Source organism: Epinephelus fuscoguttatus, linkage group LG13 (assembly GCF_011397635.1).
Source record: "Epinephelus fuscoguttatus linkage group LG13, E.fuscoguttatus.final_Chr_v1".
Taxonomy (NCBI): domain Eukaryota; kingdom Metazoa; phylum Chordata; class Actinopteri; order Perciformes; family Serranidae; genus Epinephelus; species Epinephelus fuscoguttatus.
In genome coordinates, this window is record NC_064764.1 from 10,729,414 (window position 1) to 10,741,716 (window position 12,303).

At 39.9% G+C, this 12,303-nt stretch overlaps 1 protein-coding gene across 1 annotated transcript in view; it reads left to right on the forward strand.

The window, feature by feature from the left end:
* The first annotated feature begins 702 nt into the window (after positions 1 to 702).
* The window catches only part of hdac4 (histone deacetylase 4), a 150,717-nt gene continuing 139,116 nt past the window's right edge, over positions 703 to 12,303 (forward strand). Inside the window, exon 1 of the mRNA XM_049593745.1 lies at positions 703 to 837. The gene's annotated coding sequence lies outside the window, so the exon portion shown is untranslated. The remainder of the gene's footprint in view (positions 838 to 12,303) is intronic.

The following is a 12,303-nucleotide window of genomic DNA, read 5'->3' on the forward strand; positions in this document are numbered from 1 at the left end:
AACGTCAGATAGGTCAGACCACCATGTTTGTCTAATTCAAAATAATCACAATTAGCATATAAATATTGTTTCTAAACTTTTAAAAAAAAAGTTTTAATGTTTCAAAATACAGTTAGTTACAACTCTTAATTTTACAATTGGTTTGCACATGTGCACCAACCCTAAAATCAGTGTCAAGCTCACATTTGACCCATCTTTATGATGAAACTATATTAGCCACCTACAACTACTCATTACAGACTTTCAAATCTTAAATCAAATTATAGCTGATTTCTTTGTCTGTTTAGTTGTAACACTTTCCTAATATCTGTCTTGCACTCCATTTTATAATAGCCCACATTTCCTCAATAGAGTACTGCTTTTATTTCAATAATATAAAACTTAAATGTTAACCTTCCCGAAAATCTTAGAGACTTTCATATGTTTTAACATAGCTGATGAGTGCAGGTCAAGAAAGCAAACATTTTCTATGACCTTCAGAATATCAAAAAATAGCTGTGTACCAACAAACCCCTGTAGCCAGCCAACTCTGGTCTTCCCTGTACACCTGTGTGACATATTATCTGCTGCAACATCATGTAGAGCAGAATGTCAGACTTCATTCATGTATTCAGTCACAGTGACATCACTTTCCCCTCAGCTGTCAGTCACCCTGTCCCGCAGGCCCCGCCCCCCACGGAAATACAGGAGGTTGTCAGACACGTGATTAATTCAGTATGGCGGAGGTGCTGGCTCAATGATTTCTACAGTACCGACGGGTCCTAAAACCCTGCTCTGTGGATGCTCCCGGAGCCTGAGACTAAACCTGCCATTTGCGCGCAAGGGTGCTCAATTCAGGTACTGTTTCTTTTCTGTTTTGTTAAAAAAAACCCATAAACTAATAAACTATGACACAGTCATCTCTTTGGCTTGAACGTGCAGAAAGTTCCGTGACAACAAAAGTACGTTTATCTTGTTTTAGGTCTCTGCGCTTTTCCTTCTCGGAGTCCCCCTGAGTTGCTGTTACTCTAACAGACTTGACTTTTAATGTTTTTGTCGTGTTTAATAGTTAGCAGAAAGAAAGTGAAAGTGTTGCGCAATACAGGCATTGTTGTTCAGTATTACAATTCGGAGTGGACTTAAAAACTGTCGACTATACGTGTTGTGCAACAACGTTCCTCCTTCTCCTCAGCTGCCCTGGTTAAGCAGGACTTTTAATCTCACCGTTAAGGTAGTTACGCTGTTTCAAAGTCGTCTGAAACAACACCAGTGTCCGCAAAGTGACTTCTCTGGAGTTCAACTATATTTTTCAAACTTCCCACTTTCCTTTTTTTGAGTTATCTTGCAGCACCGCGCTATACATTGTGAACTGTTTCTCCTCCAAGTGTGAGGTTAGTGTAGAGAGTTCCCAGATGTAGCGGGGAATTTAGTCGCCTAATTACAGCTGTTTGTTTACCAGTAAGTTAAGTCACGCGTTAACAGGACTTGAAGGTAAAATGTTATCACCGAACTGCCCTTTACACAGATTTCTCTGAATAACACAGCCACTGCTTTTTGTGTGTGTGAGGAGAAAGCAGTGTGTGTGTGTGTGAGTGTGAGATGGAGGTTTGTGCTGAGGTTGGACCGCCGCTGCCACAGCTTTGGGTGTAAACTTGTGTCTTCATGAAGTGTAAACACAAGAGAGCAGCAGCAGGACGACGCTGAAGTTGGTTTGCAGGTCGTAGCTTCCGATTATGGAGTTAAGGGGAAGGTTAAGGCACATTTAAATGACTTAATTAAGCACCCGATTTTCAGTTTTTTTTTTTTGTTGTTGTTTATTGTTGTAAAAGAGTGTTGGACGTCCTAGCTAAAGCCTTAAAATTACCTACTTTTAAATGTGTGAAACTTTCAGTCATATTTTATTTATGAAAAGAAATTAAGGCAATTTTTTTGCACTTTCTCAACCTATTTCTATACTTTTTAATACACTTTAAAGTGATGAAAAAGGAGACAGTAACGCGCAGTGTTTGACATTAGTTGTACCTACCCAAGCAGTCGAGCACGCCTTTTGTTAGGGTATGGCAATACCACATGGACAAACCACACAGAGAACTGCAATACACCATAATTTTAGAACTGCTTGTAATAATGGCAATCTAATAAGTTTATTTATGATCATGGTTACATGCTAATGTTTTCAGATGGTGGTGTGTGGTTTCCCGTCATAGCAAAGCAAATGTATATTTTCTTAATTTTAACAGTTTATCATTTGTTTTCTCATGGTGAAATCAGAGAAGAATCAGAGAGACAAAAAACACTGCATGACAAAACAAATAACTGGGGTGGGATGACACTCAGAACGCTATGCAACATACGGTAAATCTCAAACATCCATTGCATACAAGTCCTCTCAACTTCAGGCTGTCCATTCTATGTTCAGCAAATCCAGGTATTCCTCTAGCCATTAATCCCTAGAGAAACAGACTGTGTTACGCTCCTTCAGGTTTAAAAAAGAGTTAGTGTTTTAATAGATAAGCAACCCAGTGTCTAAAGGCGGTCGATAGTGTCTTCAAGATTATTGTCAGCAAGCATGCTTTGGGATTCACTGGGAAACTAACATTGCAAAACTCTGACATAGGCTTCTGATTTCTAGCAAGAGTGTTTCAACAGCTGGACAGTCCTAGTCCTTTTTAATTTAAGTTTTTATGTATGTTTTTGTCAATGTATTGGGGGGTGGTTGAGTGGGCAAAGTTAAGGGAAACTTACATGACAATATTAAGCCACAGATTCTCTGTTTTTTCCCTTTTGTTGCAAAAGAGTGTTATATATCTCAGTTAAACCTGCTTTCAAATTTGTGAAACCTTTAGGCCTGTCTTTATTAATAAAGTCCCCAAAATGGCAATTTCACTTTGCTTTCTTCATCTTAACAACAAAACCTAAATTTACACTTAAAACCTGGAGCTCATTAACAAAGAGATTGCAGTAACTCTTTAAAATACAGTGTCAGATTAATAAAACCTTTACTGTGTTCTACAAGATGTGACTGGACAGAGTAAAGTGATTTTGATCTAGGCCTGCTGTGGACTAGATGGGTGACACCTTTTTGTGTTTTCACAAACAGAATAAAGGTTTTTCTAATCTAAATCTGTGTTTCTATGGTTACTGGAGTCTGTTAATTAAGTCCATGTTTGACCTGTGTAAAAGTAGTTTTTAAAGGCAGACACCTTTCTGGATGAAGAAAAGACAGTGAATGCAGCTTTAATAAATTATGTTGAGGGTTTTATGTTAGGGCTTCAATTTAACACCCTTTCACAACAATAAGTGGTGCAAAAGAGTGACATTTGGTTGATCAATATTGTGATTTAAAATTTATAAATTTCCCCTTAACTGCTATGAATTGGAGGCTAACTTCACCGTCTAGCAGCAGGGTTGTGCCTCTGCACTGCTAAGACTCCTTTAAGCCTTCACTTGTGGAAACTATTCCCTCAGCATTACAAGCTCTGGAGAACTGCTGGTGCACGCTCGTAAACTCCAGGCCCCACAGGAACAAGGTCACTGCGGCCCTCTAAAAAAATTGGCTCAGAGTGCTCCTCTTAAAGGATGACTCTGCTGCGAGCAGAGCCCTGCTTGGATCAGAGCTATAACAGGATTTTCTTTGTCGACATTAATATATTTGTTTCTTTTTAGCTGAGCATCTCTTTGCACAATTGGCAGTTTGTGTAAATGACTATATTTTAGCCATGTAACTGCTGATGTTATACTGAGTTACAGTGAGCGAGAAGGGAGGGATTCAGTCTGGTTATTCATGCAAGGAGAAATGTATCAGGGTCTCTTTGGGTAGGCCTGTCTGACTATCTATTGCTTCAAAAAGGGCTGAATCCCTTTTGGAATCTGGTCACATTTAGTGATTTGAAAGAAAGATGGTAATGCAACAGCTAGAAGAAATATTATAATATCTTGAATAACTGGTGTGACTGGAACTTTTTCTCAGTGGTGATCAGAGTCCTGTTGTGTCCTACCCAAAGAGGAAGTGTTTATAGGACTCTGCGGTGCATGTGATGTTCATTCCAGGAGTAGTTTTGTTATTAATATGTCGTAAATCACTTTTCTGTTTCTGTGGAATGTGTAACATGTACGTGTTGTGGTTGTTATAGACTACTGATGGTGGAGAGATGATAACCTCTGCCTCTAATGACAGATTTCTCTTTGTGTGGCTGTTGAATATTTGTGCGAAATTGAATCCTGAAAGAAACTCTTCCACTTTGATTTTGAGGAACAGGCTATAACACCTGACATTAACATTTCATATTTGAAACAGCTGGAGAAATCTTGCTAACACAAACTATACACACCTTATTCGTGTGAAAATTACACTGTTAAACAACCAAATGGATTCAGGTATCGAGAGAGATTTTTAATCAGTGTTAATGCATTTCAGTGAGTTTCTTCTTTCAAGGAAACCTCTTTGTGACTTAAACACCTGCAGGAAGTTGAAGTAACATCCTCTCATTTTAGGTTTGCCTGTATGTGCACATTTGTGGAACTAAAGTGTGTACTAATTATATCTTGTGGGATTTTGATGCCCACTCATAATTGAAGAGAGTGGACAGATCCTTTCAGAGTTTAAATGTGCCAGTTTCACATAGCCAGGTATAAAATGATTGGGGGAATATATGAAATAATCAGATTCAATTTAGTGTAAGGAGTCTAACTGGTGTAGAAAATAGTTTCCCTTCACTGCTTTGCACAATTTAAGTGTGTGTCACACACAGCTGTATCAGTGCCATCACATCTCAGTGCTTCATTAAGCCCCCGCAAATGAAATTCTCTTCTGTCACACTCTGTTTTACTTTTACTTCCCCATCCTCCAACTTTGCTTGTTACAGAGATTTATTGAACAATTAAAGCTGGTATTAAAGCTAAAATCCATAACTTTTCATTATCATCAGTAACTTTGGATTATATAGGCTCGGACAGATTTTGACACTGGCAATTTTAGCCAGAAATGTATCGCACTTCTACTCATAGAAATGAGGCTTAAGTATTGGACTATTGTCAGTGAAGACCGACAGGAAATGTGTCAGAAAGAAAGGTCTCAGCTATAATTGAACTGCTGATGTTGCGGTTTCATGGATTGCGCCTTATACCACAACACTGGAATCACTTACAACAGACTGAATTCAAACTGAGCCTCGCTGCTGTTTTTCATCATTGAGGGAAAGTTCTAAAGCCACCATTCAAGCCAACTTGAGAGTGTTAGACATATAGTAGATGGATCTGAACTAATGTCAGCAATAAAGGAAGCTTCAATTTCCCGGTGGCCTTTATGAAAAGCACAATAATTTAGGTGCGAGGCAGGTTGCGCCTGATGTTGCTAAGTGACCATAATCTGCACCTTATCATAGCCTGCTTACCAGAAATCCTGAGGTCAGAGCTCCATGAATAAATCAATTGTTTATTTGTCACATCAAATCATACAAGGTACAACTGAAATATGGTCCTGTCAGCTTCAACCTGTGCACTGTGATTCAGTCCTTTTTTGCCTCTTCTTACATTGTTGGCTGCTGCTTTATAACTGTCCATGTTTCCAGATGGCTCTGGTAATCCATGGTTTCTGTTTGCGGAATGATTTAACTTTAGTCTGGCTTACAGCTACGTCTGTTGTTCTGCACATTAAATCCACCACAGCCTTAGTGAAGTCAGTGATGTCACTGGTGACATCAACGGCGATGTCCTGGAACATGCTTCGGACTCTTGATTGGCTCCATCTCACAAGTCACTGGGGGCATGCATCGTAGTTTGTTTACATAGCTTGACCTCAGCCAGATGGCCGCATATGCGCTCCTCCTGAGCACAGGCAGCACCGCTTTGCACCCGCATCTGAATGGACAGCGCCTTACATTCTCACTGTCACACCAGTCCTTATTACACATAAAGCAAACGCCTTGTCCCTCTCTCTTGCCAGAGTCCCCTGCTCTGTCAGATTGGTGTATAGAAAAAGAGTCACGTAGTTGTAAGACGCTGTCCGGTATTCCAGGATTTGGCCAAGTCTCAGTGAAACAAAGGATAGATATTACAGTTATCTGTTGGAAACTGATGTGGGCACAGTGGTTGTCCAGTTTGTTAGCCGATAACTGCACAATGGCTAGCAGGATGCTAGTTTGGCCGGTGCCCGTCTTCTCCATCTTTTCCTTGGTGTTAACTGATGTATTCAATTGCAAATCTTGACCTAGCCAGCCAGCAGAAGTCGTCAGTTATCAGGTCCAAAATCTTGTGTGTCCTGCACCAAACCTCTCCATCATATTTAACTTAGACTGATATTTACGGAAGAAAGGAAAGATATCTGCAGGCTGTGATTGTTTGTTCCTTGTCGCATGACGCGATGCATGTTAATGTGTGCCAAAAGTTGACTGTTGTTTACCTGAGGGTGCAGGTGTTGCGTCATGAAAAATAGCAGCTTGGAAACGCTTGAGCGCTATGATGGCGGCACTCCCACTTCTGAGCGCTCTCCTGATTTGAAGTCGCAAAAAAGTCCAAATAAAGGTTGGCTTTCATGCTTTAATTCTTTTTTCTTTGATTCCATACAGAGATGCTTTCTGAATCTAATCCAGCCCATCAGACAACTTTCACATCACACCAAAGTTTTGGAGCTCTTAATTCTTGTTCTTTACTTGCCTCTAAGTATCCCTTTTGTAATCTCATTAATAAGCTCATTTAGCTCAGTTCCATTGTGCTTTGTCAGAGCTCAGACCTGACTTTCCAACTTCCTCCCATCATTTAGCACAAGCTGGCAGTGGAAAAGCTTGCTTGTTTGTGGACATTTTGTAGATGTTGTCACGCTAACAGATACTAATGGGGTCTATTAATGCCACTGTTGTGCTCGGGGACAAATAAGGTGACAGGACCCTGTAATGCACCGACACATTTAGCCAGCAGGAATTTGTAAACTGCTTGGCAGGGTCTTCCCTTCAGCCCAACTGCTATTCAGCATATTATTGTATCTTTGTTCTCAGTCCCTGTTCATTTGTTAGTCTATCTCTCCATTACATGCAATGTTTGAGATACAGTTTGAATAAAACTTGAGAGAATCTGTTGTTTCACCAAAGCCTTTCAGCAAACAGTCTTTTTACTGCCACTCATCTAAACCAACCAAATATGTTGACATGGGCCATTTCCAATTTGAGTTTTAATTGTTTTCATTTTTGGATGAGGTAAACTAAACACCAAGTTCAATGAAATTGATCATTACACAGTTAATTCACCTTTTGTCATTTGGCTAACTGTTGCGCAACTTAATAAAAAGAAAGGAAGTTGGATATTGGCCACAGGGCCAGAGAAGCAGTAAAAGTAGACAAGAGGAAGATTCAAAGCAGTAAAAGGGACACAGAGCTTTTAATGGGCAGCTATACAGAAGCTCTCAGCCTCAACTGATGTGATTTGAGGCTTGATGAATCCTTGTGGTCACCCAATAAGCTAATGGCTGCGAATCATTCTCCCAGATTCAGCTCCTCATACCCTGTTGTGCCTCACAACTCCAATAATAAACCCATTTTAGCTCCTTTGTGCTCTGCCGGGACCTTGTCCTGACTTTGAACCCATCCTAGCTCCCCAAACTCAGTTAGCAAGTGTTGAAAGGGTTGGCAGTTGGGAAAGGCATCCTTGTTTGTGGACATGTTGTGGATGTCACGCTAATGGTTACTAATTGAGTCTATTAATGGCACTGTAGTGTTGGGTAGGAGCTTGGTGACAGGATCCTGTGGTGCACAGGCACACTCAACCAGCAGGACTGTGCAAACTGTCCCACCATGCTACCCTCTACTTACAGAGTCATCTCACCCATCTCATCAGGGGTCGCAATGATCCCCTGGCATGTTATATTTTCATAACATTTGAAATTACCCACATGTTGACAGTTTTCAATATTTTGGTCTTTCACAGATTGACAACTAATTCGAACTTTGTCTTTTTGGCAGTGTATGTTGGGTGTGCACTTTGGAAATTGCAAATCAGTTTTGTAAATCCAATATACTTGGGTTGTTAAGACTCAATTAATTTTGATTGTTTAGAAATTGAATACATTTCCCAGCAGGCAACTGGTTACATAAAGATAGGAAAGGTGGCTTTCAATGAGTGATTTCCCAATCAGGCTTTTGAGAGCAGATTGCGATCACAGTTGATATTAATAGAATCAGCTGATCCTATATCAAATACAGACTGCAGACGTTTCCTAAAGCTGCTCTATAAGACTGTAAGACTCTGTGCTTTTGCCTCAAGTCTGCTATTGTGTGTTATCGTCGGGATGGACTCACTATTCTAAAGTATGCTCTGTGTTGCTACATAATGATTTCAAAAGCAATAGATTATTTTACTGATTCCTTAACATTCTATTCTTCTATTCGTTTTTAAATTTATTTATTTTTTTTTTTTATGTGTCCATGTCGGCGATAGCCGTGGCCAAAGATGGTATGTTTTTGGGCTGGCAGTCTGACTGTCCCATTTCTGTGAATGTGATATCTCAGGAACGCCTCGGGGGAATTTCTTTGAATTTGGCACAAATGTCCTCTTGGAGTCAAGAATGAACTGATTAGATTTTTGATGGTCAGAGGTCAAAGGTCAAGGTCATTGTAACCTCACAAAATATGACCTTGCATCTGTCTCATTCTCTTGAACACAACATCTCAAGAAGGCCTTAAGGGAGTTTCCTTAAATTTGGCACAAACGTTCAGTTGGACCCAAAAATAAACTGATTAGAATTTTGTGGTTGAAGGTCAAAGGTCAAGGTAACTGTGACCTCACAAATTATATTTTTGGCCATAACTCCGGAATTCATAAGCTAATTATGACAAATGTCACACCAATGTCTAATAGAATAAAATGATGAAGTGATGACATTTTATATGAAGAAGGTCAAAAGTCAACTTCATCTCATAATGTAGTGTTCCTTTTGGGTCGGGCGTCAGTCCTCCCTCAGGAAAAAATGGATTTACTCCAAATCTGATCATGTGAAAGCAACTTCACACATTGGCTTACACTGTGGTCGTACAAAACTCTGTTTCAGCCAAACAGAGTGCAGTGAAAGCTCACTCTTATTTAAAGAAAAATAAAATAAAAAATAAAGGACTCCTGTCAGAATGGAATGGAAGAGTGCTAGAGGTTGCTGAGAGAAAGTTAAATACGTGGGTTAAAGACTGAGAGTGACATTGAAAGAGTGTTAGTAACAAAGAAAGGGAAGTTGAGTGGGCTTTTGTCATTCAGTCAGTACTTGGCACACTATACGGAAAGATGTTACTTCCTGCTTTTTATTTGACTTAGAATAGTTGGCCTTTGGTTGCCAGGGTAACAACACATGGGTGTTTGGTTGTTCATTGACATTAATAGACGTACGTGTGTGTGTGTGTGTGTGTGTGTGTGTGTGTGTGTACTCACAATGCGTCCTTTTCATTACTGTAAAGTAGTTGACAGTAGGTCAAAATACAAGACTGCTCAAATTTAGAGAAGCAATCAACACCAGCAAGGACAACATTGAGGAGACAGAAAAGAATTTTCATATTTGTCTGTTCACTAAGACTATAAACAAGATGTTTGAAGGTTGAACGCTTGAAGATTTCACAGCTCACGTTTATATATAACAACAGACAAGGGCTGGTCCAAGTGTTTCATCATGTTGTGCCATCATTTCTGATGCCAACAATTTTAATCCCCAACACCACATTTCTCTCCAGGTTTCGCAGGAATGCTCACACACACACACACACACACACACACACACACGCAGGGGAAACATGGCACACTCCAGCATTTTTCCTCAACCTAAAACGTTAAACATACCTTCAGTCTAAAGAGCAAACCTCAGTGAACCTCAGTTGACTTTTAATTTATTTCTGTGCCTTTTCCACTTACTTTACTTTTATAGATGAGATTTAGCAATGCTGCAGACATAAGATATGCAATAAGAAGCTGTTGAATATTATTAACGGAAAGTTTTTAAGCTGAGGTTAGCTACAATCCAGCTATAGCTATAGTCCACATGAAGAAGCACATGACATGAATGCTGTAGTCTTGCTAAATCAAGACCCTGAGGGGTTCATTTACAAAAACAGATACCTTCATCTTTATATATTTTCATAAATCATCTTTATGTGTGTGCAATCAAGGGAATATAAATCAAATTGGTTTTGGGTTGTTTTGATAAGACTAGTGCAGTGCTTGTTTAAAATGCATACCTGCTCAGAATGGGCTGATTGCTGGGCCTCCGGTTTGCACACTTTTTTTCTAGGATGGCAATGGGGATGGCATGACTTGCACCACTCTCCCTCTGATTGGCTCTTACCTGTTGCCTGTGTTGGATGGGTTGTTTAGGTTTAGGCAAGAGGAATGAGATTGGTTAGGATAAGGGTAAGAATGTCAGGGTAAGCCAATCAAAGGCAGGGTAAGGTGCGTCATACCTTTACCACCCTAGGAAAAATATATTTACCTCTATGACTGCTGCTTGCAGCTTTCTCAAGATCCGCTCATCCAAATAACTTTCCAGGAACAAATGCATTAATTTCAAAAGTTACATCGCTGATGCACAAAATGTTTTGAGTTTGTCAGCCTGTAACATCTCTGGGCTCTCCCATCTCCGTTTCCTCATCTGTTCTTGAACGTACTGTAGTAAACGATGGAGATTTAGCTGTATCCAGCATGGCATTTTATTCTACTAATAAATACAGTGTGTTACTGTACTGTGTGTTGCCTAGATCTCAAGACCTGGCACTCAACACTGCACTCAACAGGTGATGCAGACAAAAGGGATTTTCAGGCATGTTATTGGTGTGAAATGCATATTCTCCGCTGTGTATTTCTTCAGAGCTTTATCGACATTAAATTGAATTTTACAGTGCTGCAAAGCTGGAAAAAACAAAACATGGTTTCATATTGTGGATACAAGCCTGTATAAAATGATCTGTTATTTTAAAATAATCCACTGTTACTACCCTACTTCCATTCAGTTTAAACAAGCGTTCAGCAGAGCCCTGCATTAGCAGTGTATTTTGAAGTGACTTCATTTGGGAGAATTTTGTAGGGGATGTCTTTGACTTCATTAGCATTTGTGCAACTCAAGTGACAGGTCTCTAGCATAGTCACACTGTTCTGGTGCCAGCCCTCTCATCACCATGGTAATTGCTTACTTCATTTGCTTTCCACTATGAAATATTCAATTCTGTCAATCAGCTTACCAATAAAAGTTTATTTACATGAGAAGACAGCACAGCAAAACAGTTCATGGTTGGTGTCTTGGCTCCTACACCAGAGAGAGGGAGAGAGACATTTAGGGGAAATGTTTGCAGATATTTTTCCCCAGAGACTAGAATCAGGGGCCTACAGGTGGATAGTACTCTGTTACACGGCCATACTCTAATTGTGCTCAGGCTGTCCATATCAAGACAAACAATCCCCCTTGTGCCACTTGATGCCTGTGCTCCTCGTCTTGTCCCCGTTCAGCCAACAGCTGATTGATGTGATGTCCTGCGGTCGTAGCTGGCTTTGTTCACTCGCAAACATGAGCAAGCAGCAGAGAGCATTGTGTTACTGCTGGTCCTTTCATGCCAGATAGAGTGTCACTTTCTTTTCTTGAATATGTGCTCACTCACTCCCCTTGCCGCACTTCTCCTTCTCACACATTTTTACCATGTCACCTGTGTCACACTGACTTAAAGCCTCCCTCTTCTAAAGTAAGATGGGTCACATAGTCATGCCCTCAACTGAACCAGCGACAGTTTAGACCAGGAGTGTCAAACTCATTTTAGGTCATGTGCCACATACTGCCCAGTTTAATCTCAAGTGGGCTGGACCAGTAACACCATTGCATAATAACCTATAAATAACAACACCTCCAAATTGATCCCCGTCTTTCACTGATATAATAAAAGCAATAGCCAAAAATGCAAGTACACCCTTTCAGAGGTCAATTAACTTTTAATTCTTAAGAATATTCAGACATTGGAATTACAGTATGAAAACAGATATTTAAAAAGTAAATGACACCTGTCAATGTTTACAAGAAAAAAGTAGAAAAATGTAGTATCTTTATAAGAGTGGCTAAAATTACTCAGTATGACTTTGCAGAATTTGACCAACAAAACCAAAATCAAGTGATGCCTCTTTTGACTAAAGCCCATTTCAGACCAAAGATTCACAATGAGACGAGTTGAAACACACAACTTCTTGCAGTGTGCTGATCTGCAACATTCTACAAACCTGCCGGTTCACACTAATGCAACTAGATGAGACGGTGTATCATCTCTATGCAACAGCTCTCTGAAGGCTACTTCTGTTCTGATTTCGAGCTGATAAATGAGGATA